Source organism: Mauremys reevesii, linkage group 9, assembly GCF_016161935.1.
Source record: "Mauremys reevesii isolate NIE-2019 linkage group 9, ASM1616193v1, whole genome shotgun sequence".
NCBI lineage: Eukaryota > Metazoa > Chordata > Testudines > Geoemydidae > Mauremys > Mauremys reevesii.
This window is the reverse complement of record NC_052631.1, coordinates 79287972-79315805: the sequence shown is the minus strand read 5'-3', so window position 1 is coordinate 79315805 and position 27834 is coordinate 79287972. Positions and strand designations below refer to the sequence as shown.

The following is a 27834-nucleotide window of genomic DNA, read 5'->3' as shown; positions in this document are numbered from 1 at the left end:
TTTTCATGACACCATTAATGGCCAATTCAACACCAATGGCCTTTACTCCCAGATGGGACACTGGTTTAGACAACTGCATAAGAGTGCACGAAACACCAGTTTTAAACAAACTAACTAACTAACCTAAAACTATCTCCTTCAGAATGACAAAGGAGAAGACGTCACAAAGGGGAAAAGCCTCCAGCTAGTAGACACACCTGCAAACATCCTGTTGTCAGAAAACAGGAAGGAAGGTGGTAATTGGTACTGGGATTTGGGAAACTTCAGTTGTCTTTCTAACTCTACCACCAACTATCTTTGTGACCTTGTCAATATCTCTGTGCCTCACTTCCCTATCTAAAATAGGGCTAATATTTACATATCTCATGGAGGGAGAGTGGTGAGTCTGGGGTGCATGTGAGACTTAGTTCATTAGCATTTGTAAGGTGCTTAGAGATCCTTGAATGGAAGACACTACAGCGCAATGGCAAATACTGTTATTATAAATCCTCTTTTGCCAGAAAATGCCCTGTTAGTCAAATGGGTGGGAGTGGATCCACCCACCTTTTCTATTGCTTTGATTTATTCAGATGATTGTGCTCCTCAGAGGAATTCACAGCTTTAATTCTTCTGCTCTATTACTTTAAAAAGAGCAAACATCAGGTGGAAAATGCCTTTTTTAGTTAGTTAGTTAAAGTTATAGAGCACTTTAGTTTTCAGGCTTGTGAGAGACTGATAGTAATGAGCAGAGCCAGACAACTATGATGAAGGGTTTCACATGCAGCTCTGCAAATGCCTCTTTAGCCTGACCTGCACTGTTCCAGGCCTGGCCCCTCACTCCACAGCTCTGCCAATGCATTTCAATCCCAACTTGCAAAACCTCTTCCTATTCTACTCCAGTCTAACCTACCTGTCCACCCCCCACCACTCTGCCAATGTCCCTCCATGAGGGCCCGGGCCCTCTGCTCCCTCAGTTCTGTTAGAGATAATAACTGGCATCTGATATCACATCTGAACCCAATCAGTGCTGGCTAACTGGGTGATGTAATCAGTGGAAAGCTCTATGTTTCATTTCCAGGGGCTTCTGCTGCTTCTTCTTTTCAGAAATGAACATCAGTTCAAAAAGCTGCTAGATAGGCCTAGCATTTACCCAGAGGAGCAGAAAACCTCTGAAGATGCCTATGATGTTCAAATGTGAAGATACCTGAAACTCACTGAGCCATTTTATTTTGTTGTAATTAGCACTTAAGTCTGGACCTGCATCTGGGCCTGCTGGTTCCAAGGGGTTAACTGTAGTTCATAAAGTTGTTTGCAATACTCCATCTCACAGCCACAATCCCCTTTTCCCTCCCTCTGCAGCCTCTCCCTTTCTCCTTTCCTCCCCCAGCTCGGAGCTGAAATATGTTTTCTTCTGCCCTGCGTGCACACACACACAATTCTAAAGTATCAAGGGCTCAGAGATTAAAAGGCACCATTATGGGAGTCAAACATAAATTCTCTTTTTATTAAGCAGAGTAAATGTCATCAGTGAAAAAAAGCAGAGGAGAATGGAGGAGGATTTCACTCCAACTTCCCTTTACTTTCATTCCCACTCCAAGCCCTGGCTCTGTATGATTGTTTATTTAAGAGTCCAGTAAGGAAAGCTCATATCTCAGCTGATTTCTGTGGGGATTTTCAGCACCGTTACAGAAGTACCGTAATGAGCAGTCTATAAGATATCAGTGTGGTTGGGTTTGGGTCTTTAGTTCTCTCTCATTACTGAGATTGTTAGTTGCTGGAGTCAGTATCAATTCCACAACATATAAGGAGACAGAAAAACATATTAAGTGAGAATCTGGCATCTGTGCAGCTGTCAGTGGGTAACTATCTTACCTATGGTGGAAGATGGTGGTTTTAAGACCGATATCAGGATCTTATACCTAACTCTAAGGCAGAAGGGGCTGCTGTATTGCCAGAAGTTCCATCCTCTGGGTGAGATATTAAACCAACACCCTTTCTGCCTCTGCTCGGGTGAGAAATTCAGTTGGGATTTAGATTCCCATGGCCCTTTTGGAGACTAGATCACCCTGGAGTCCTGCCCAATATTCCGCTCCCAGTAAAGCAAGTTCTCACACTTTTGAGAGATTTCTGAATACATATCAGCTTCTGCACTTGTCTACACCATCACTATGCAGCTGGGGCCAAACTATTGTTTCATAAATAGTTTTTGAGTAAACAGCTTCTCTTCCATGAATAGCTCCATGGCTCAGCAAACCAGGCTGCTGACTAATGATCAGTAGGGCAAATACTATTCCTTTTCTAAAGTAGAGGGTTTAGGCAAGAAGCAACCAATAACCTTGCGATTAAGATGCAGGACTGGGAATTAGAACTCCTGAGTTCTATTACCAGTTCTGTCCACTAACTTCTTATTAAGTGACTTGGCTTCTTTGTGCCTCAGTTTCCAGATTTGTAAAGAGGGGACAACAATGAACTATCCCAAGGCAGGGGAGGGGGGAGAGAGAGGTTATAAGAATTAAAGTGGAGTTTTCAAAAGCACCTATGCTGCTTAAGAACACTTAAGGTACTTCTGAAAATCCCACTCTTAGTGTTTGTAAAGTAGAGCCAGAGGAAGGCAAATTAAGGTGTTATTCTGATGATCCCAGACACTGCAGTATGATATCAGTAAGATAAGTTATAGGCTATGTGACCATTACTGTAGAATACACTTTTGGTTGGTTGTTTCTTGTTTTTCGGAGAGGGGAGCAGGGGGTAGAAATTTGTTGTTTTGTGTTTAGAAGGGAACCTTTAACAAATCCATGGAATTCAGCTGTATCAGGCAAATTCATCCCTGGTCTGAAGTTTGACTTCTTGGGAGACAGTTATCCCTGGTCTTCAAGTGCTGGACCACCACTAATGGACCCTCAGGGTACATCTACACAGGGATAAAAAACCCATGGCTTGCCTAGGTCAGATGACTCCAGGCTTGGGCACCTGAAAAATTGCTGTGTAGACGTTTGGGCTTGGGTGGAGCCTGAACTCTGGACCCTATGAGGGGGAGGATCCCAGTGCTTCAGCTCCAGCCTGAGCCCAAACGTTTACACAGTAATTTTTAGCTCCACAGTCCAAGCCCTGTGAGCTCGAATCAAATGCCGCAGGCCAGCCACAGCCATACCGCAGGTCCTTTATCCCTGTGTAGATGTACTATTAGTCCACAAGCTAGCTCCATCAGACACAGACATCCTGACTGTCTGCTCACTTGGGGCAGATAACTATATGACAAAGGGTGTGGGGCCTGAAATCCCCTCCACGTCAGGAGCTGTGAAGCAGTAGTAGCTCCCCAGGCCTGCCCCATACTGTACAATCCTATGCTGCCCGAGGTGTTCTCAGTCTTAGACTGAGTGATGGGAGAAGAAGTGGTGAATTTGATGGTAATAACCTGAGGGCCCTACATAAAGGCCTGGGCTGGAATGCAAGTCGGGATTCAGATCTGTTGGGTGATACGAATCCTGGAGCTGGGACTGGGATGGGGTGGGGGATGTTCTGAGTTCAAAGGCCAAAACTCTATCAGGTGAGCTGAAAAGTTTCACTTAACCTGATGAGACAGCACCAACTTGTGTCACATGCTCACCTCTCCTAACCACTCTGCTACGGGATGGCCTCCAGCCCCCTGGAGCCAGCACATGGATCTGAGATTCTCCCAAGCATGTCATGTGCTAACAAGACAGTCCCTCAATGCCTACAAAATCCCTGGACCTCACTCATATCCTTTAGTTAGATGCTGTGGTATTGTAGCCATGTCGGTCCCAGGATGAGAGACAAGGTGAGTGAGGAAGTTGGTCCAATAAAAGATATTACTTCACCCACCTTGTGTGTCTCATCGCCTTTAGGACATGCGTTGGTTGAGATCTCAGACCCTTATGGAACACCCCCCTTCCAAAGCTCTCACACACACAGTACTATAGTAATGGCCCAACACGCGACAGCAGTCATACTGTAGAGTTTGGAACTCGTATTGTGGAATACTATCGTATTTTTCCTAAGGGGCAGAAAAGGAAACAGGGAGCACCTGGGAAGTGTTTTCCCTTTGTCAGGTTTATTCTTTGTCCTGTACTTGTCTGAGAGGGTTTTGTTCATATACAGCAGCAGAGAAATGACAGAACAAAAATGCTCCTTTTATTTATTTATTTATTAAATACTTCTTGTAATCTTTGTACTGAGGCATGTAGTTGTGTTTAACAGGCTAATATTTCCAGCCCTGTATATGTGAGTGACAGAGTGAGAGAGAGAGACTACATAGCCTGCAAAAACAAATGCACAATAAATACTGCACATTGTGGTAATAGCTTAATGCTTAAGGTGAAGTGTTTACTTAAGTGGGCTTCACAATGCGGAGGGAGCGATTAGGACACATCTTAAACAAATAGCTGCGGTGAACAGTAAATCTGCTGAGGAGCAGGTTTATTTCTCTGCCAGGTGCTCCTTCCGCGAGAGACATTCCATCCTGCTGCATATAACTCTGATCTTCTGTAATTTGGGAGAGGAGGATTTATTTTTGCACCAGGTCTGCTAATCATTGCACTTCATCGGGTGCCATATGTGTGGGCTTGTATTGATTTAGTGGGTGTGTGCTCTCATCCTAGGATCTTACCAGTGAGTTTTGTTATAGCTGCAGGAGCTGTGAATCTTAGCTGCTTGACAGCTGCCAAATGATAGAGGTACATCCCAGCTAAGACACACCTACTGCCTGTGCCTGAAAGTACCAGGTATGACCAGGCATCACCTGCTCTACTGGTGAATCCATCTTGATTTCATTGCAATGTCAGAGGCCAGACATATCAGCAGGCAGCCAACTAAATTGTGACAGGTGACCCATTTGAAGAGAGCAGTGTTTTTCTTATTGAGTCATAAAACCTGTGAAAAAGAGCCTTCAACTCTTCCTCACCTTATCTTCTCATCCCCACACCACTAGGGCCCTGATGTTCCTCTTGTGACTTATAGATGTCATAAGCCCAGGTCCAGTTCTCCATACAGAATCTCAGCCAGTGCCCCTCAGTCTCTGTCATATGGCACCACATTCTCTCAAGAACCTCTCATTGGTGATCTAAATGCTTCTAAAACTATTGCTCGGCAGTGCCCCCTTTCCCCCAGACCATCTTCCCATAAGACTAGCTGTGGTAGGGCCACCCCAGAGCTGGTTAAATGGATCCTGAAGCCAAAGCCACATACCTGAGAAAACCCCAGTTGGCTCTGCTAGGCAAACCCCTTGGTTCCCTTCCACAGCCTTTACAGAAGCAGGAACTAACCTCTGAAACAAATGCTTCACTCAGGAATGAAACAACATGTATCTGAGCTGAGACAAACCCTCAGCTGATTGAAGGGGTAACCTATCCAGAGGCACATGTACAACCACAAACACCAGCAACAGTACAATGCATCCAGTGCCTGACACCTGAACATATAGGTCAATACTGTCTAAACCAATTAAGAGTCCACACAGACTCCCAGCCCTAGACAGGGTATCTTCTGCCCCTTGCGTTACCCGAGGATGCTTGGGCATGGTGTGAGCTCAGAGTTCAGAGTCCTGTCCGCAGCTGCATGCTTGGCATCCAACTCCATGCTTCCCAGTGGGCTGGTCAGGACTCCTCTATGAGAGCCATGCCCCAGTTCTGCTCCCCAGCACAATCCCCTAGTCCCAAATGTTGGCTGTGCTTAGGCCTGCTTCTTCCGGCAGTGAATAGCAACACATGCTCAGACCTCAGTACCTGTGTGCTCTTTCTAGCCCCAACTGTGAGCCAGCCCAGAGCCAATCAGATATCCTTCAGACAATCACTTGAACCTGCTTAGGAGTCACATGCCTCCCCTCCAGTAGGATTTCCTTCCAGCTCCCCTTTCTGCCCATTCTCTCATCAATGCCAGCACCTGGGGATAGAGCCAATCCTTCCACCCAGTGCTGATTCTGAGGAAAATTGACCACACCTGGTTCCCTACTCATGGCTATGTTGAGCTCTAGACAGTGGAAACCACACCCACTCAGAACACTCTGACAAGGCTTCCATGACTACAGCATCTGAACACTGCCCGAATAATTAAAAAAATAAACAAATGCAAAAATAAACTCTCTCCTCCTTCACTGTTTGTAGGAGAAAACTTGATGTGGGGTATGAATTATTATTTTTTGGAATGAGTGCATTTAAGAGGGTAAGCCTGGCTAAGCATATGTGTAAAGAGCTGTTGAGGAGGAATCAGGATTATGGGTTGGTTATATAAATGGTTATTATTAAAATGCCATCAGAGGAGAAGAGAAAAGAGATGAGAAGAAAATAGTAAAAAAGGAAAAAAATGAATGTTTCATCCTTTCATTATTTTTATAGCATAGAATTTGTTTTCTCCAGCATCTTTCAGAATCAGAGAAAAGCCCTGGGGAAAGACACCTCATGAAGTGGTTGGACAAATGGATAGACAGATTGAACACAGGCTTTGACCCACCAGATCAATCCACTGGTACATATAGTCTGGTATCCAATCTCTCAGAGGGACTCAGCCTGGTGCTTCAGAAGAATGCAATAGATAAATAATCATGCACTGCAGTAGATGGGATTGAATTCCTTCCTGATCTATCAGGAAATCAGCTTTGTAGCATGAGATCTGATCACTTTTACTCTTATCTGTGGCTGCTGTGTCCGTTAGCTGTTTCCACTCAAGAAAGGGATGTTGGCATTGCAGATAGTTTTCTGAAAACATCCTCTCAATGCACAGCAACTGTCAAAAAGCTAACAGAATGTTAGGAACCATTAGGAAAGGAACAGAAAATAAAACAGAAAATATCATAATGCCATTTTATAAATCCCTGGCACACTCATACCTTAAATAATGTGCACAGTTTTGGTCACCACATCCCAAAAAAGATACATTAGAATTAGAAAAAGTATGGAGAAGGGCAACAAAAATGATTAAGGGCATGGAACAGCTTCCATCTGAGGAGAGATTATAAAGAATGGGACTTTTTGGCTTGGAAAAGTGTTATGGGGTGTTTTGATAGAAGTCTATAAAATCATGAAAGGTGTGGAAAAAGTGACTAAGGAAGTGTTATTTACTCTTTCTCATAATACAGGAACCTGGGGTCACCCAATGAAATTAATAGGAGCAGGTTTAAAACAAACAAAAGGAAGTACTTTTTCACACAATGCACAGTCAACCTGTGGAACTCTTTGCCAGCGGATGTCGTGACGGCCAAAAGTATAACAGGGTTAAAAAAAGAACTAGATAAGTTCATGGAGGATAAGTCCATCAATGGCTATTAGCCAGGACTGCCAGAAGCTAGGAATGGGTGACAGGGGATGAATCACTTGATGATTGCCTGTCCTGTCCTGTTCATTCCCTCTGAAGCACCTGGCATTGGCCACTGTCAGAAGACAGGATACTGAGCTAGATGGACCATTGGTCTGACCCACTAAGGCCATTCTTACATTCTCATGCTCCTGAGTTGATCCAGCCAGTGCATTTGACATTCTGACTGCCCTATGGTCACCACTCCATTCCATGGCTGCTTACATGAGGCCAACACTTAGGCCTGGTCTACACTTAAAATTTAAGTCGACATATCTCTGAGTCCATAGCTATGTTGATCTAACACCTAGTATAAATGATCTAACTACCATCGCTCGCGGAAGCGGAGTTCCTACAGTGATGGAAAAACCCTTTCTGTCACTATAGTCTGTGCCCACATGACAGGGTTACAGCAGCAAAGTTATGCTACTGTAGTGTCTGTAGTGTAGACATGGCCTTAGACAAAGCCCCTGTGGTAATACTAACTGCTGTCCTCAGTCTGTGAGCTAGAGACTGAGGGCTGGTCTACATGGAAAACTTACAATGGCATAGCTGCATCTCTCAGGGGTGTGAAAAATCAGAGGGGTAATTAAGCCAACCTAACCCTTGGTGTAAATAGTGCTAAGTCGATGGAAGAATTCTTCTGTCGACCTAGCTACTGCCTCTCCGGGAGGTGGATTAACAACAGCGACGGGAGAACCCCTCACGTCACTGAAGCAAGTGGATACACTGAAGCGCTGCACTGCAGCTGTGCTTCTGTAGCATTTTAAGTGTAGACAAACCCTAAGGGAGAGCTACAGGGCGGGTGTGAGTCCTGTAGCCTCAATGAAAAATCCCGTTGTCTCTACTACCCCAGAGTCCTGACTCTTCTCTATCATGAAGGACAATGCACTGACCTCCCCTAGTGGTGAATCCCACAGGTCAACTCTATGCTGAAATGTGTGTGTCCTTTCCTTGCTATGAGTGGCCGTCTGCCCACTTCCCAATCTTCCTTACTCTCTCAGGCTGAAAGGGAGACACTCGTGAAATTTGTCCTCGGCGCTTGAGACTGGAGAATCTTGGGTTCTTTTGTGTATATTTTTTCTTCCAGTAATGAATTCCTCCAGCTCCAGTTCATCCCCCCCTCCATCACTCTCTCACACAGATGCACGTACAGCTTCCTTCTGTTATCTTTGTCAGCGAAGAGAAACTGATACAGTCCATTAGCCTAGTTCTGCTCCCCTGATGTTCCCCCCATGAAAGGGAACATGACACTTCAGTGCCAAGCACAGATGTGAGCTGTCCATCGTGACAAACATGTGTTGAGAAAGCATTTTTGACCGAGTTCCATAGCCAGAGCTAGTGTCAGACAGAGGGGATGGAATTAAGGGACCTCTTGGCTTGAGACACTGTAGATAAGTAGCAGCAGAAAGCAGGAAGACAAGGAGGATGCTAGCCCCAGAAATTTCAGAGCAAAGAATAGTGACACAAAATAATTGGAGAAGGAATGTAACTTGATTATAGATAGTGGGGAGAGTCTCAGATCTTGTACTGAATGAAAGACCAAGATAATGGCTTAGGAAGAACATTATCAGGCAAGTGGGGATGATTTATTCAATTGGAGGGATTAAGGGTCCAAAAGTTAATGTATCTAATGTAAAGTATGAAGGCTGAGGAATCCAGGAAAGAAGGCCCAGACAGGATGAGGGTAGCTGCAGTCAGGCAGTAACACTAGCCATGCTGCAGTGGGCCAGGATTGGTGGTGCAGTGTACCAGCCCAAGCTCTCCCTCCTTTACCCACTACACATTCACTCTGGGGGTTGAATGTTCTTTCCTTGTGTGTGCAGAAGAAGCTGGATTGCTTTGTGACTCAACGCAAAGTAACCCACAGAAATTCAAGGCTGACTATGCCACACAAGTTCAGTGAGTCCCAGTCCGAACGGCTCGCCATGCTCTGGGGGAGGGCTCTTGGAGGACAAGGGCTATTCGGGGCTGACATCTGCATGGGGAAAGTAGCCAATTTGCTCTCCTCTTTGCATTCAAGACCTGTACTTCTGGAGTCTGGCCATCCTCCCAGTCAAATCAACGGGAGTTCTGCAGGTGTTGATCTCTGGAGCACAGGGGCTTTTCTCTGCTGATATGTCCATTTCTGCTGCACATGACACAGAGGGTCTTCCACAGACTGAAGAGAGAGAGTGTCCAAAAAAACACTCCCCATACAAGACATTATTCCCCCACACCACCTCCTCCCTCCCCTGTCAGCCAGTGAACAATGGGCCAAATTCGCTACCGACACAACTCCACTGAGCTCAGTGGAGTCCCGCCAGCAGAGTTTGGCCCAGGGTTTCTTCATTGTTCAGTTTGTCTTTCTCCTTTTCGTCTCTCCTCCCCTCCCCTGCTCCCAAGGGCCCAGCCAGATGCAGGGAGGGAGGGAATCCTGTCAAATGCTAACACAAATATCGTGCAAATCATATTAAAATAAAAGGCTCTTGTACTGTTTAGTGTTTATTGAACGGATTTCTTTTTTACTTTGCTCCTGCAACCTTTTGGAGTGTGACTGCCAAAAATGAAATATCCGGAGATGATGACCAGGGCCAGTGACACGTCTGGTGGCCTCTCTCCCGCCAGCTTTCAGATTGTCTCTCTCTTGCATTATTCTTCCTCCAAACTGCTTTCTTCCTTGTCTGTGTCCCATCAGACCCTTCCGCTCTGCTCCTTTTACCATTCTTGCTTCTGTTTTGTCTCTTTCCTCCTTCAGAGTTCTTCTGGTTTTACTCTTTCCCTTGCCTTCAGTCTGGCACACATTTTTGCCCTGACACACAATCACACCATTCTGGAGGCCTGAGAAGCCTGCCTTGCATTTCAGGGGAAGAGCAAACATTTGAGGTGATCCTTACACTCACACGCCACCTGTCACCTGCCCAGGCACACATGCATGTACCGACCCCCCCCCATGCACATTCATACCACCTCTGCATGACACACACATACATACAAGATGATGAGAAGATGAGATTTTTCCTTGAAGAAATTTGCCACACTGCTCTACATTTTCTCATGTTTTAAAAACGTGAGGCTATAAGGGAGATCAACACACTGTATCCAATGCACCACTTCCCTCCTCCTCACACTCCGAATCCCTGGCTTTCTGCCCTTCCTCCAGTTTGGAGTAAGGTGGTGCTCAAAACAAGGGGCTGAGGAAACCCTAGAATCTTCTGAAGCTAGGAAGGAACCAGTTACCTCTGCCATAGGCCAGCTGTATTAGGAATAACAATATTCCTTCAGGACTGTTCAGTGGGTGACACTCAAGAGTGTAGGAGACACTTGTTAGAGCTCGTGTGTTATGCTGGTGTAACCCACACACCTCCTGGGTGTGGTGTTCTGTCCCATCTAGTGGCAGAGAGCGAGAGAGAGAGAGAGAGATCTGCTTTACAGCCAGGTGGCTTTTAGCGCATGCGGTAGAGGCTCATGGAGTTAGCTCCAGAGGTTCAATCCTGTCCGACGACGACCGGGGTCTGTCGGCGTTACACTGGGAATCCTCCCACAGGAGAGTGATTGTAGGTATGGAGAGGAAAGCAGCAAAAGGAATGAGATAACTGCTGGAGATACATTTTTCACAGGCAATGGGGTCACGCAATAGGCCCATCATCTGAAAATAAGGTAAACCAGCATAAAGGAGATAACGCAGGGGATGAGTCACTGGAGAAGGTGAATGAAGCAAAGGCTTTGTTCCTGGAGGAGGAGGGTATAAAATACTAGCAGTCATTTCTGTGGTGCTGGATTGATGGGACAGGTGGCAACGCAGGAAAATGGAGAAATCACCACCTTGGGAAAAACAAAGCCCATTTTCATTTCAGTGGCAAATTTATGCAGTGAAAATGGCATCTGACAATAGCAAACAGAGGATGAGGCTTTGTAGTGTTTCCCAGGGTGAGAATCTGAGTGCAGGAGGGGAAATTGCTCCCAGTGGCTGAGTGCAGAACAGGGCTCTTTGGGTATGGATTAGAAAGAGGCTGTTAAAAATGTGAGGCACCTGACTGCTCCCGCTGCTGTGGATCTGCCAGAACCCATCTACTCCACAGGGCCCTCAAGGGTCCATCTGCACAGCGAGCGGCAGCCCACACCACTAAGTCTCACAGCCAGTTCAACAGACTCGGGCTTGCGCCATGGTGTGGAGATGTTGTGGCTTGGGCTGGAGCTCGGGCTCTGAAGCCCAGCCTCCTCCTTAGTTTCCAGGGCCGGAGCTCTAGCCCAACCCTGAATGTCTACACCATAGCGACTGTTAGCACAGCAGCGCGAGCCCTGTGAGCCCACGTCTGCTGACTCAGGCTGACACTTGCTGCCGCAGGCTGCTGTGCCCTGTGTACTGAGGTCTGCACAAAGTCCTGAGTCTCCAGTTACAAGGAAGAGACAGGAAATAAAATGACGGTGAATCTGGAACAGCGGTGTACTCTATAACGTCCATCTACAATTGTGGTCAAAGGCACATGGGAGGTGATCAAAGGAGCTTATGAAAGGCTGGACAATTGTCAGACTCATGTAGATGGGCACTCTTCCTAGGACAGTGTTTTTGTTTGAACCTTACTGTTTTGCAGCCCTCTAATTAGGCCAGATTCTGATACCTTTGCTTGAGGAGGATCGTATTACCCAGGTGGTCTCACTGAAGCTACTCATGGAGCAATGTACTAGAGTATGAGCAAGGGTGTCAGACTCTGGCCCCTTGTTCACTACTGCATCTGTGTTTTGCCTATGTGCCTAATCAAGTGAGATGGGGCCTTCTTGCATTTTACTCAGTTTAAAGAGGGAGGATCACAATATTTGCAGTCTGGCGTTCTTATCCCCAGAGCACTTTAAAACTGAAGTCTGTTTCCTTACATTTTCCCCTCTGTCACACTAGTAAGCACACAAGTGTCTTTTTATGGGACTGCTCATGAACACTGGGGCTCTGCATGTCAGATGGTTATTGCAAGGTTGCTCATGAGTGTGCAGGGCTGGCTTTAGGCCAATTCCACCAATTCCCCTGAATTGGGCCCTGCGCCTAAGAGGGCCCCATGCCCAGTGAGAACCTCTTCCCTGGCTAGAGGTGCCTTCTAAATTTTTACTCACCTGGTGGCGCTCCGGGTCTTCAGCGGCACTTCGGCGGTGGGTCCTTCGCTTGCTCTGGGTCTTGGGCGGCACTTCAGCGGCGGGTCCTTCAGTGCCGCCGAAGACCTGGAGCGAGTGAAGGACCTGCCGCCGAAGTGCCACCGAAGACTCGGAGCACCGCCCAGTGAGTAGAAGCCCCATGCGTTTTGTTTTTTGGTTTTTGGTTTTTTTTGTCATCCCTGCCGGGGCCCCGTCGAAACTGTTCGACTTGGGCCCCGCACTTCCTAAAGCCGGCCCTAGAGTGTGGGACTACGTACGTTGTTCTATTATAGTAGGGTTGGCTGAAAGTGCTGGACCAAGCCTACTCATTATTGTACGGTCGTTTAGGGGTGCTGGTCCATGCATACTGGCGTATTGTTATGCCACGTGTGTTGGGCTGTGCACACTGGTTTGTTGTTGTAGGGTTGCTCATGGGAGTGGGCCACACAAACTCTTGGGTTTATGTAAGGCTGCTTGTGAATGGGGAGCTGTACACGCTGCTTTGTTATTGTAGGGTTGCTTGCATATGCTGGGTTGCATATGCTGGTTTATTATTGTAGGGTGACTTGCGTATGCCGGACTGAACACACTGCTTGTTTTTTGTTGGGTGGTCTGTGTATGCTGGGCTGCACGCCCTGGTGTCCTATAGTCAAATTAGTGATAAGTACTGGGGCTGCTGGCATTTTTATCAGTTAATTATTTTGTTATCGAGTTAAATGGTGCAAATGCCAAGTGCTGTGGGGTTGTTTTTTCATTGGGTTCATTGGTTGGGCCTTTTGTTGTTGTTGCTTTGTTTTGTTTTCATCCTAATGAAAACACTGAAGCATTTGTGAGGAAAAAGCTCTACAAAGAATTGCCTCGCTCATGCAGATATTTAAAAAAAAAGCAGATTATTTTTCATGAACGAGCAGACTCCCCTTCCTGCAAACAGGATCCTTTCTCTTTGGAAATCAGCCCTCTGTCACTCAGGCCCAGTGTGCTGAGAAGACAAAAGGCCAACTCAATGGGACATCGAGGCAGAAGGCGGCAGCAGCGGCTGTTGAACTGCCGTGGAGATGTGTGAACTGTGGGAATGCAGCAAACCCGCTCAGCGGCAGCCTGCAGTGGAATGCCTGGGCCCGGCTCACATTTCAAAGGGGTTGTTTTTAAACTGAACGTCCTCTTTTTTAACATATTCAAGGCCAAGTTATGATAAAAATCTGACACAGAGCTGAGAGCGAGGGCTTGAGTTGCATTTTGGCACAGACAAGTCTCATCCCTTCTGCAGAAGATGCCTGGCCAGTGCAATGCTTGTTTCTTTGTTTCATTTTGTTTTCATAAATGATAGGAGGCTGGGGAGGGTTTGGGTGAAACAGGCCGGGCACTTACCTGTGACCAGCACAGGTGGAACCTTCCCACTGAAGGAAGAGACACAGGGAGAGTCCTTTCCCTGTGGGACACTTTGTTAGCCAACATATTTCTCAGGCCTTCTGGGGAAAGTGAAAACCTGGTCTGGATTACTGTACTTGCCTCTCTCAGGGTGGACTCTGGTTGTGCCACTTTTGGCAAGGGTCAAAAACAAGCCCAGGAAGCACCCAGTGAGATTGATCCTTGGCCTTTTCCCACTGCTGGGCTATCTGGGATGGTACTGTGTCCTCCTGTTTCTTTCCTTTCTCTCCTGCTGCACTGTGGCATGCCACTCACAATCACAGGGAAGTGATTGCCTCCAAAATTTCTTGCCAAGATTTGTTGTCATAAGCACTCTGATCTCGTCTCACTTGCATATGTGCCCCCATCATGTTCCTTTCCCCCTGTGAATATTCTAGTGAACATGTTCACAAGCAGAAATGTTCACAGGCACTGTGAAATTCAAGCAAATTCTGAATCTGAGTATTTGCATCAGCGTCACTCAGGGAGACGAGATACACACTGTAACCGAAGTGTATAATCAAAACTAACCTACCCTGCTAAAATTTCAAATATGGACTATTCACACAAAGCACTGTAAATGCAGAGGAATTATTCACCAACATTATTCCATGAATAGCTTCAAATAATAAATAAATCCAGGAAAATCACAAGCCGTTCTAGTGACAAACAGAAAAAGAGACGAAGTTCAGTAACAACTATTTACTCAGCTCTGCTCACATCAATGCTACTTGCAGTGCCTTAGCAGTTCAGTCCAAGGCTGTGCAGAGTTGACTTGACTCTATTAGTCTCTAAGTGACATGGGTTAAAATGTTATTAGGATCTGCTGACACTCCTCAGCTTGTCCTTCCCTATACTGCCTGATCTTACTTGACTTGTTCCACAGGGAGTTTAGAACTGTCTATCCTGAAATCTCTTGAAATTCTCTATCTCAGAGAATGGATTCTTACTAAACAGGCTCCAGTTTCTCCATGTGCTGATGAAATCCAAAAGCAAAAGTCCCTACCCTTTGAGCTAAAGGAGAATCTCTATTGTCAGCTAGCAGCGTGAGCCCAATGACACACTAATGAGCAGTTCTAGTTCTGTCCAATAGAGGGCAGTAGTACCCCAACACACATACCAGTCTATGTAAAATATACTTCGAAGTAGTCAATCCATTAGGAACTATGGGCTTGTTATCTGTTACTCTTGTGGAGGGTAGGAAAGGGCTGAAAGCTAGGACAGTTATTACAAGTATAATTTATATAGGTGCTTCCAAGGCTGATCAAGGGGGAGAAATTAGCTAGTCTGGTGAGAGGAGAGTGGAGTGAAAGTGGCTTCCCCAAAAAATGGGGATGTGAAGATTCTGCAGCAATCTAGTGCTGTCCTCCTGAAATACAGGAGTTGTCAGATGAGTCTATGATACAACAGTGCTCGGCCCATTAGCAGGTGAAAATTCCCACAACTTACCTGGCCCCTTGTGAATATTGTGTGGGGAAAGCCCTTGCTGAATCCAGGAGGCTATCAGCTTATACCCCACAGCACGAGATCTGAGCACTCTGATCATTTGCTGGTGGGGTCTGTCTCACTGTTCTTCAGTCATGAGAACAACTCAGGTACCGGGGAAAGGTCATTTCCCTCAGGAAAGCACTGCACAGGGACAGCAGTTACTTGGAGTGATGTTCTGCTATGTTTTTACCCCAATGTCACAGCTAAGCTACCTCTCACATGAAGATTTGCTCCAGTACCATGCGGCAACTGTATACCAGAGGGACTCGGAGCTGGGACTCCTTTGACACAGTCCATCTTCTGCTCTAGTTATTCAACAGGAAAATAACTTCCAGCTGGCAGTGATACTCCCAGATCACAGCAAAATACCAGTTGGTCGAATCCATCCCGGATGTAACTCCATTTACTTTAGTGGAGCTGCACCAGACATGAATGTGGCTCATCACTATCTGGGCTGATACATACAGGATCTGATTGGAGAGGTCAGGAATAAATGAAGTCTAAAGAAAATGGGTCAGCCTCTACTACAGAGACTCTAAAGTGTTTGCCCTGGTGGGATGGAAATATACATTGCCCTTTGCTATGTGAATTCCCTCCTCTTTATATGGAGCATAAACCACAGATCTTCAAGTGGGAATGGCCAGAAGAAACTCTGAGGTGACAGATGCTCTGACTAGCCGTACTGAATTGGAGTGGCAGGGCAGGGTGCTGGAGCGACACAGAAAGACCAGGGTTTCTGAAATCAGCAAGAGCCTTTGGCAGCATTTACCTTCATAGAATTACCCTCTGTGAAGGGGCTGGGAAGGAGGAAGGCGATAGCATGGGAATGGGCATCTCCCGCTATTGGGCTCCGACCAACAATTACCTACCCTGGCCCTGTGCACTCAACCCTGGGCTGTGCAGCGACGACAGGGCAACAAACACAACCAGAAGGAGCTGATCTGGCTCTCAGACTATTACTGCTTGGGGAAATCCATTTCTATTCAGCTGTCAAAGTGTTTGGGCAGGAGAGGGGGAGCAGAGCTTCCAGCGACACTGCCCTGTGAGTATATACTGCATGGTTGAGTTACCAGCTGTGATTAAAGTTCCAAGTCCCCTCTTGGAGGCTTAATTTGGGTTCAAACAACAAACTTTGCCCTCAGTTTCCTTTGCAGTGGGACAGGCGAGTGTCTGTGTCAGAGAGGGATCCCAAAGCATGCCAAGTAAAAAGCCAGGGGTATGAAAGAGGAGACTCACAAAAGCTGAGGTAAAACCAATCTCACAAGCAAAGATGCTCTTCATTTACTCCCTGTGGAGAGAGACATGGAAGAGAAGGAAGGTAACAGTTCTAGGAGCAAATGGCAGACAAGGCCACTAACATGCTATCTCCTCCTTGGAGTAATACTGACAGAGGCAGACATACGATTTCTTAGGGACTCTGTGGCTACAAAGGCATTTCTGCACTGAAACACACTGCTAAGGCCTTGCATAAGGGAATCCAAGCATCTTCCTGGCTATATGAACCCCTTACCAAGCGGTCACCCATTTTACTTCAGGAGTAGAGTACCCTGCATTTTGGCATTGCCCTCTACTGCCGCCTACATGGTCACACAAGCATTTTAACCCAAATTGTGTGTGAATCCAGCACTGGTGAAAGGTGCTGGCTGGTCAGCCCTGGAGTCTGACTCTCCAGTTTAGCCACAGATTGGCTACCGTGCAGGCAGTAGCAAGGCAAGCTTCCTCCATGCTTCCCTGCCAATATGCCAGAAAGGACTTCATCTGAGGGTAAAAGGGGAGATCAGTCTCCATGGCTCATTCAGCCCTTGGCCTCTGTGTTGATGGGGTCAGTTATCATATTGTGGTGTCAATTGTTATGGTATGTTTTTTCTAACATGAATACCTGCCTGATGGGGTTCAGACAGAGTCATCCAATACATTTCACAAAGCCACTGAACAGCCAACAGATGGTAACAACTTTAGCAGCTACTGACACAAGTTGGATTTGAAATGACAAGCAAGCAGTGAAAGGCTCCATAACACAGTCGGGTTTTTTTTTAATTCACTGTTTCTGAGCCCATTATAAAAGAGGCAATTTAATTACTATTATAAATAGGACCATAGCAGCATGTTGTGGCCATTTATTTCACCCAGTGACATAGCTACTAAACTTACTTTGTTCAACATCCTTCTCAGTTATACTCATTAGCAGAATAAATTAACAGCCACCACAGGCACGGGGTGCCACATGTCCAATCCCCAGAGCTGTGTTACAGGGAATCGTCCTCACACATTCCCATTCAGCTCACCACCAGACGAGATCATTTCTGTAAAACATTCATGAGCAAGTTTAAAATAATAAAAAATTAAACAAGCTTTGCTATAACATATGAAATATTTACTATGCTGCTGTAAGCTAATTGCATACAGAAACTACAAAGTGCCTATGTTATAGGCTAAGTGGCATCATCAGCACCTGGTGGCTGAAGTCCAAGGTGACTGCACCAGTTACTTTACTGGCAGGACAAAGAGCAGGAGCAGTGGTAGGGAAGAGAGGCAAAGGTTCTGTTCCAGATTCCCTTGAGCTCTGCTGCCAGGGACTGCAGAAAGTACATTGGTGACTTTTATCATGAGATAACAGGGCCGCTCAGAGGATTCAGGGGGCCTGGGGTTTTTGGTGGCAGGGTGTCCCCGCTGCCGAAGACTCGGCACTTCGGCAGCAGGTCCTGGGGTGGAAGGACCCCCCACTGCCAAATCGCTGCCAAAGACCTGCCCCGGGACCCGCCGCTGAAGTGCCAGAAGGACCCCCCACCGCAGGTCTTCGGGGCACTTGGGCGGCGTGTCCCTGAGAGGAAGGACCCCCGCCACCGAATTGCCGACAACGACCCGGAGCGGAAGAAGCTCTGGGGGCCCGGGCCCCGCAAGAGTTTTCCGGGGCCCCCAGAGCAAGTGAAGGACCCCGCTCCAGGGCTCCCGAAAAACTCTCATGGGGGCAAATTGCCCCTCTTGCTCCCCCGTCTGGGCGGCCCTGTGAGATAATGGTGTTCACTGAGAATTCTCAAGGCCCATGTGGCAAATCTCAAAAAGTGCTAGGTTTGGAACCTGCAGTCTGATTGGCCTCCACTAGGCTGGATGTTCATCCAAACTCCCCAGTGCTGGTCAGACTGAAATCTCATGGGAGGTTCTCTCATGATATTTGTCACTTTTGCTTCTAGTCCCCACTGAAACCAGGCACTGCAATAATGGAAAATAGAGCTGGGTGAATAATTCAAAGCAAATTATATAGCTGACAAAGTTAGCTTCTTTTTATGCTCACAGAGTATTTTAAATCACTGGAGTTTTCTCCAGTTTGCTTGTTAGGTAGAAGTATTTAACACATTATTTGTGTTTTGTTTTTGCTTGATTGCAAACAGCTCATCGTGGATGTTCAGCAATTGCTCAGATAAGTCACATGGCACTGTTTCTGGTCTCCAATTGGGTATGTGAACAAACACTTCCTGCATGAATACTCATACAGGGAAATCTAAACTTCAGTTTCCATGACCACTTACAAGCGGAGGCTTTGAAATTCACTGTCCTGTAAACATTTATTCCAGTAAAACTCAAATGCATAAATCTTTGCAGAAGTCAAATACTACATGGGTGGGATGTGGCCAAAGAGAATTACCCTTTCCCACCCTGTCTCCCTCCACTAGACCCCACCTCACCTCCACGGTCTGCCTGTCTCTACCAGACCTCCCACCCTCAACCCCAGTGCACCTCCTGCCCATTACTGTACCACCGGCAATAAAGCCCCAGTTCCAAGAGATCAGAAAAGCACCAGATCATGCTGTTTCCATCATTGAGGATAAAGCCTCTTAGTTCTTCAGGGCATTAAAAGGTCATTTTGCTCCCTGCTGCAGCAGCTGGGATCCAAGTGAGCAGAACCGGTGAGAAAGAAAGAAAGAAACAAGGGAAACAGAAAGTATCAGTTCATGCCATTATTATGGGATTTATCTTCTTAATATACAGGGAATGTTGCTTAGCAACACAAACTCTCCTCCACCCCCATCATCGCCCAAATGAGCCTTGAACTGCATGGAGCCTTCTCAGGCACAATCATGAACTGAGTCCCGTGGACTTGGTTAGTGTCCCAAATATGCATTTCTCCTCTATCAAGCTCAAATTAGTTCTTTCTTCTGTCCAGTGGCAGGTGCCCCTCATCACAGGCTGAGTTGGCTGAACCCTCTTCCCACTGTTCACAGGAGAGACCAGAAGGTAGAGGTAGAGAAGCATGAAACCAGAGGCTGGTTACTGAAAGAACACAAGGTTATACTGCCCTTTGGTGCATCTCAGGGTGATGCTAAGCCAAGTGCCAACAAGGCCCCGAAGCACAATCCCTGGGGTTGTATAGCAATGATGGACAAATCACGGGTCCAGAAATTCCACTGCAATAAACATCAACATGCACAGATCATAGAATCATAGGGTTGGAAGGGACCTCAGGAGGTCATCTAGTCCAACCCCCTGCTCAAAGCAGGACCAATCCCCAGATTTTTACCCCAGTTCCCCAAATGGCCCCCTCAAGGATTGAACTCACAACCCTGGGTTTAGCAGGCCAATGCTCAAACCACTGAGCTATCCCTCCCTCCCCAGATTTCAGATGATTTCTTATATGTGACAGAGCCTCCAAAGGCATCACTCTCCCCTATGGAAAAGTCCTACTGGATGTCCATAGGGTCTTACAGACTTTTAATAAGGTACTATATACATTACTCCAGTGGTTCTCAACCTGCAGCCCACAGGTCTCTTGTCACCCACTCAGCACATAGCTGCAGCCCTCAGAGTCATACAGGTAGTGTATCTATTGTGTGGCTGTGACCCCCATAACACAGAGCGCTGTATATGTGGCCAAAAATGGTAAATAGGTTGAGAACCATTGCATTACAGAGGATGGGGAGATCCCTTCTGTAGGCTTTTTGGGCCATCCTGTGCAAATCTATAGCAGGGACAGAACTGACTATTGCATTCAACAGGATGATCTAAAAAAACCCTTCCATACAAGTTTATTATTTTCTATTCAATAGTGTAGGATTTTCCATAATAGCCCCAACACCCCCAACCAGATCCTTCCCATACCCTAACTCCTAAGTCCCCCTGGGACCTCTTTCCCACCTCTCTGCTCCTCCATGACTCCCAACAGGCCACTGTGATATCCCATCCGGGAAAGGATCTCAGGTTTTCTCTCTCTCTCTCTCTGTTAGCCTTTTGCTGGCAGCTGTATTCAAATCTCACATGTGCTGAGGTTTCTTCATAATACAGTATACTCTCCCTGACCCTAGAGCAGCCCCAGATTTTGTGAGGTTTGGAAGCCAGGAGAAGAACCTCTCTCTCCCCACTCCCAGGGGCAGTCCAGTAATCAATAGGCCCCAGCTGCTTTAATGACTACACCCGAGTATCCCATGCTACAGCACAAAGCAGAGCAGATCGCTAATCGCTGAAGAATCCAAGCCCAGGGAGTGAGAGCCGGAGAGAAGTTTCTCCCATAGCACTAACAACTTGGCCACTGGCTAGGCACTCTGACAAACACACACACTTTAGCACTTCCAGACCCTCCATTGCTCTTGGCTCTCCCACAGCTCACAAACAGCCTTTTTTGTTACACTGACATTTTACAAGTGAAGTGATTAGTTCAGAAGCTAGACAGACCCTGTGGGTATTTATTAAAAAAGAAAGAAAGAAAAGGGAGATGAAAATATCCTGGCTCTGGAGAGCAATGGGAGTTTGCATTACAGCAGCTGCACTACCTATTAAAAATATCTTTCCAAGTTCCTCTCTCCCCAGTATCACAGCAATAGATTCAGAGCAGAGACAGCACTGAATGTGAATTACACACCGGGCCATAAGCTATCAAATCAATATTAGGCATTTTAAAGGATTTTATTTATTGAGTGTCCCAATGGCCTGAGCCAAATTAGGAAAGCAGGTACCATGGTTACTATCTGTCTAGGACGGAGCTAGCTAAGGAATCTGGGGTGTTGCCCTGACAATACCAAGCACTGAAACTTTACTCGGCATTTGGCACAGACTTCATCACTCTCGCATCACATCAAAAACCTGAATACAGACCCTGTCAATGGTGATATTTGTACTGAAAATGTACAGGATTTCTTATTTTTCCTCTTCTCACTTTTGTACAGAAGAAACAATATCTTCCAACAATTGAAGCCTGATTTGCAGGACACTTTGAACTCAGGCAGATCTGCATATTTTTTATTGAGGTCGTTATTATTTTTACTTGTCAATGCAAACATCACAATGCAAAAATAAAAACAGAAAAAGAACATTTTAAACTTAAAATTGCCAGCTGTAACACACAGCATATCATTAACTTGCCTATGCCAAAACCATTTTAACAACCTTAAAATTAAACTATAGAATCAAATAAAGTAATACTATATTACCAATGGGGAGACAACACAGACAAGGCAGGGAGGGGAAGTATGAAAGCTGGGGGTGGCGGGGAGAAGGGAAGATTCAAGTGGGAGGAGGATGGGAGAAGGAACTCTGTCCCAGCGCCTGAATATTCCTTAGTTAAGTATTTCTATAGATGGAGCCCAGGGTTCTTCAAACTCATCTAGTTGATCGCTGGGGCTGAACGTGCCCTTCTTAGGCCACTAGGTCAGACTGTAGATCTGCATATTGATAAGAGAATGGACTTTGTTCAAACTCCTAAACACTTTTAAATTAAGAGGTCTATTACCTGAGCCATCATGATGCCACCATGGGTCTCAGATACTGCAGTGACAAGGGCCAGATAGATGTGATTCCTATTTTAAAATTACTAGAGAAACGGTTCCTGCAACACTGCCACTTGTGCCAACAATTGTCTTGGGAGTTTTGCTTATGACCTTGAAACTCAGAGCTCCCTTCTGGCTAGTGGGTCTATAAACTCTTCCTTGTCCGGTCCAGCTCTATGTGAGTCTTTCTGTTTAGACTATCCAGTCCCTGCCCTATCTGAGTTAAGGAAGCTGAGGGGAAACATTGTGAGTCAGTTGGAAGAGCTGAAAGGGTCTGTACTGCACATCCAGGGCCTCTGGGATGTTAGGGGTTGTGCAGGCTTTTGTGAACAGGCTAGAGATCTGACAGCCTCCAGCAGTGCCGGAAAGCCTCACATAACTGTATGCAGCAGCTTTAAAACTTGAGGCTGGGTTGCTCCTATAGGAGAGAAGGACTCACGGGGGGAGGAGCAATGCTCCAACAACAGAGGGAATTCAGGCGCAAAAAGGTTAAGTGCAGCCAGATATTTAAGTGGGACAGAATCGTCTGTGAGAGCAATGGCAAACAGTTTGTTGCAAGGAAATCTGATCCAAGGCCATTCACAGCACAAATCTAGAGACAGGCTAATGCCCCCTCCGCACACTCCCCTTTCACTCCATGGGCTCTGGCAAGGACAGTGCTGGCTCAGAGTTCATAAATTCTTCAGCAGGGATACTTAGATACTTAATCAAGGGCTTCTCTGTTACTCAAGAACAAGTTTACATTATTAAACCAAAAAAAAAAAACAACCCTCCATTTCTAAATAAAGAGATAAAGTAGTATGACAGGATTGCAATAATGGCTTTCAGGTGTATGCTCTGCATAAGATTTCCAGGCAGTTGGTTTAGTTAATGGATTCCCTTAATCTTTCAGCTGTCAGCGTGCAATACATGGTCTACTGTTTCCTCCACACTGTATTTACACGGACACATTCAAACCTGTATAAACAGACAGGAGTATCTATTGTTGTGCAATGGCAGAACACAATGGGAGTTTGTAGCTAATATATCACAGCTGTCAGGGATGACAAATGCTGTAAAAGTTTAAAGTTATGAGGGGGCAAAAACAAAAGAAGAGTTGCTAAGGATGTGAAGGTGTTAGGGAGTGAACCAGTGGGGCCTGCCTCTCAGGGAGCCGGGGAAAGGAGATGGGAATAGGCAACACAGGGGTGCGTGTTTCAGGGAACTGAAGTATCAGAAATAGGGAAGGGAAAACCCACTCAGATAAGGGCACAACCAACCCATCCCTTCACCCAAATGGGCTCTAAGCCTCAAACTGCTGCTGCTATGCAGGAAAGACAGGAAACTTACTACCTTGTTATTGCTCAGTTTTGTGGCTGCCTGTTCTCCATTTCCTGGCTCATGTGGGGGTGATGCCAAGAAATGCTGCAATGCTGTGAGAAAGATGGACCAGGTGGTAGATCTGCCCCAACATGAAGATCCAGAAATCTCCTGAGAACAACATGCCCCACAAGATTCCCCAAGAGGTTCAGATAGTGTGATGAGCCTCAGAGAGTTTGAGTCCCACATCTCTCCTAGAGGACGTGCATTCTGTTTAGATGTGATGTTTGGTACACAGTATTTTATGGAGAGGAAGTGGTGGAAAAAGCTCCCAGAAGCCCTTGCACTGAGGCTGGTGCTTTTTGACAATCAGCATATTTATTCTGCCACATACACCGGGAGACAGTGAGTTGAAAAATGACTTCAATCCATTGCAACCTCATTGAAAGATTTCTGTTACTCAAGTTACGTACAGTGCCTGGAAGCAGGACCTCTATGTACTTATGAAGATAAATGCTATAGATAGGTCACAGGCCCAAACAAGGTGGTGGTGGGGGTGGAACTTCCTAACATGATTTTTTTTTATGTCATTTAAGATCGTGTCTCCATGGTCTCAAAGTGCCTACAGGTTGATAAAACAGTCACAGGCAACCTCACTCAACCAGGTCACAGTCCAAAATGGAGAGGAGCAAGGAAATGTTGACAGGAATGAGATTCCAACAGCGTCTTGCAGCTGCTAGTACAATAAGAATCCCCAGTATGAGACACAAGATACAGAGTTAAGGAATTTCTGCAGCTATGTCCATTTGGAAATCATCTGATCTGCAAGCCACATGGGTCACCCTGGGCTCCAGTCAGCAATGATCCTTGACTCATTCTGTGACCTTGGTGGCATCCTCTGAGCCAGGGGCGGCTCTAGATATTTTGCCACCCCAAGCACGGCGGCATGCTGCTGGGGGCACTCTGCCGGTGGCCGGTCCCGCGGCTCCAGCGGACCTCCCGCAGGCGTGCCTGTGGAGGGTCCGCTGGTCCCACGGTCTGCTGGTCCCGCGGCTTCGGTGGTCCACCGGAGCCGCCGCCTGCCGCCCTCCCGGCGACCGGCAAAGTGCCCCCCCGCGGCATGCTGCCCCAAGCACGCGCTTGGCATGCTGGGGCCTGGAGCCGCCCCTGCTCTGAGCTCTGTGCCTTTATCACCTGAGTGGGGAAGTTGTATAAAAACCAGAAACCTTCTGAACACTAGAGGCTTCCTCTGAGTCTGACTTTCCTGAGTAGACAGACAGATGAGGAAGGAGGAAGAGAGGTGAAAAGACATTGGGGAAGAGATTATTCTTGTGCAAATGTGTCTTATTTTTTATTAAAATTCTTTTACCCTGAATTGTTACTACCCATCTGTCATGAAAGGAAAAGGACTTATCTCTACTTATAGGGAAGAGAGTCCCTGGGCAGGAAAGAATCCCAGCATTTTAGTGGCAGCAGGAAGTGCCATCACTTTGCAGTTTGTCTGGGGATTTTATGTTTGGAAGCCCAGTAAAAGCTGCTGAGCGGAGTGGGTTTGCAGAGCAGTGTCCCAACAACATGGGTTAAAAGTCTCAAATATCATAAAAACTCACTAACAGTTTATTTAAAGTTGCTCCGGAGGGGCCAGTAAAATGCTCCTGCAACTTTATTGGATTTGGGAATGAGCTTCTTTAGCAATTAGATGGAGATCTCAGCCAAGGGATTTCGTATCGTTGCTTTATCCTGCGTGATGGAAGGGCCCCAACCCAGTTAGGCTGACCTTCCCTTTTGCCTCCAGTTTGGTGTCCACCAGAACCACTGTACTAGACCAAAGGCAGAATCGGGCAATGGATAATGTTCTGGGTTCTATGCCAGACTCTGTCACTAACTTGCTGGGTGACCTTGGGCAAGTCACTTCTTCTTTTGTGCCTCCGTTTCCCCTTCTATAAAATGGGGATAATGATGCCAACCTCCTTTTTAACAACCCTTGATATCTACTAACGTAGAGCACTAATAAGCACTATGGTTATTACTAGTCTACTCCAACTGGACTCAGAAATCCTCAGGGCAGCACTCAGAAAACCATTCCAGGCAGGCAACGAAATCCTTATCTGATCCTTCTCCTACAGAGATGAGCAAATCATTTATGCGACAAATTCCTTTCTTTCTTTTCCCCAATTGCCCTTGAGCAGACTGTGGAATTGTCAGGTGCATTCATTCTGTTGCATGAAATTGTCTGGGAATTTCCAGAGTGAATAATTTTTGGCTCATTCACAAACAATTTGTTATACATATTCACAATCTGTGCGGTTTTAGTTGGTTATATATGGCATGTCCCTGAGTGGAAGGCTTCTGTGACTAAACTTTGAGCCAGAGAATGTGCCTTCTTATGTCCAACACCCAGATCAGCAGAATACAAATACCAAATAATAACAACAACCGAAAAGAATATCATAGTCACCACTCACACTTCACAGGGTCTTGATTAGTTATCCTAAAAGTTCATTTGATGTTAACATCTGGCATGTAGCTGAGCATTTGGAATAAAGATTCACTCTTTGCAGCTATGTGCACTAGTAAAGCTCATGCACTCAAATACCAGTGGAAAGTGACCATGAAAGAGTTGTCACCACAGTCAAATCCAAATTCGCTTCCGATTATTAACAAATTTGCAGAAATTATTTTTCCTCATTTGCCCTGCTCTTTTCGCCAGTATCCTCCTACAAGCTACCCCGCCGCCCATGTCAGGTGGGCACAGAATTCCAGTTCTGGTTCTTTTTCTTCTCCCAAGGCTTGCACTGGGAGTCCATTCCAGGGGGACATGGGAAATCAGTACTGATTCTGCACCTCCCTCTCCCTTCTTCAAACAGGTAGGTGATGTCCCAGGGAGCAAGTGTTGTAACACAAGGCATAGATCTTGGCAAATCTCTGAATTGGGGTTACAGGGAAGTTTCCAACGGGCTTTGGTAACGTGGCAACAAAAAGGCCATCTCTTAGATAGAAAGCACAGAGGACATTTGAGTTATTTCTGGGCAGCAGAGAAGAGCTGGAGAGGTCTTGTGAACTAGTACTGCTTCTCTGTTAGCCAGAGAGCAACAGCCAAATCACATCTCCTTCCACTGGAGGAATGAGTCATCTGTGCTGGGAAGCCATCAGGCCCTGGTAAGCAAACTTTGATTTGACACTTGGTGGGTCAGTGCACTAACTGCAGAGCCACAGTCCATCTGTGCTAGCGCTAAAGAGTACCTGCAAGTGAGGCTCATCAATATGCATCTTCCATCCAGATGGGCAGCTCTGGTACAGTCTATTCCAACCCATGTTTGGCACTGAAGAGATCAAAGGGATCCTGCAGAGCATCTCTTCTGCTTGGCACTCACATCCCAATTGATGGCTACAAATGACAAGGGTATGTGTGTTGTATGAGCAGTGGACGGCAGCCTTAAGCTCCCCGGTAACTGCAGTGATTTGAATATATATTGAAAAATTTCCCAACATGTAAAAAGGCTGGAGGGGGGAAAAGGGGAGAGGGGGAAGATGGTGCTAGGGAAATGAGAGGGGTGTCATTTGCTTATCACTATTCCTACTTCTGAAATAAATGTAATTAGCCAAAAGACACATACACTTCCAAAGGTGGTGGAGAGCCAGAGTCCCTGGGGAGGGTCAAAGCAAGAGAGTGGAAGAGAAGAAAGTCTAACGGGAATGAATGCAGAGTGTGCAGCTAGAAAAGATAAACAGAGCAAGAAAAAAACAAGGTGAGAGAAGGGAAAGAAAGGTTCATGCAAAAGGAGGAGAGAAGATTCTTCACTGGAGAGGCAGCTAATGGTTTATTAGGAGGAGATGGGTCAGGAAGCCATCAGGCCCTGCACAATTATGGCACATATCCAAGGTCTGGCTCTTCCGGACACAACTCATCGCTCTCCAGGGTATTACAGGCTGCCTCATGCACCTGATCCCCCATTAACTCTGTCACAAGCTGATGATATTGTCAACTGGAGCATAGCCTCTAGGGGAACCGAAACGTTAACCCTCCCTGCACTGGCAGCCTGAGAAGGAGGAGCTCTGCAGTATGCACATAGACTGGTGACAGAGTGTCTTTTTGGCACTGAACGAGTTTGTAGTAACTAATTCAGGAAGAGAAGAATGGGTGTGGGGGGAGGAAACTGGTCCCCATAAGTCCGTGTCAAAGGTGACAGCCTGGGAAATATACCCAGTGAGGTCTGTTACTTCACAATTAAATGAAATGTTGCCCAGATTTCTCCAGCTGGAGCACCCAAAGGGGCTGGGTGATAATAGGCCACCTCTCTCTGAATTCTTAGCAATATAGCCAGGCTAGACTCACACTGTGCTAGCCTTCCTCTGCATTTTGCCACCTACTGGTATTAACCCAAGATACCAAACAACCAGGTCCTTCCACCTGCATCTTCATGTGATGCCATAGCAACGTCACAAATGGCTACAGCATCATGGAATAAAGGCAGGACATTGTGACATCATGAGGCCT

At 46.4% G+C, this 27834-nt stretch overlaps 1 long non-coding RNA gene across 2 annotated transcripts; it reads right to left on the bottom strand.

Moving 5' to 3' along the window:
* Positions 1-1640: 1640 nt before the first annotated feature.
* On the bottom strand, positions 1641-27762 carry LOC120372473. 2 transcript variants are annotated; one of them, XR_005584994.1, is made up of 4 exons: positions 27673-27762; positions 26580-26724; positions 17434-17585; positions 1641-1753 (listed from the first exon to the last, which is right to left on the bottom strand). It is a non-coding gene; the product is annotated as an uncharacterized LOC120372473 (long non-coding RNA). The 2 variants fall into 2 exon arrangements; XR_005584993.1 differs by lacking the exon at positions 1641-1753 and having other exon boundaries at positions 17359-17585.
* Between the last annotated feature and the right edge of the window lie 72 nt (positions 27763-27834).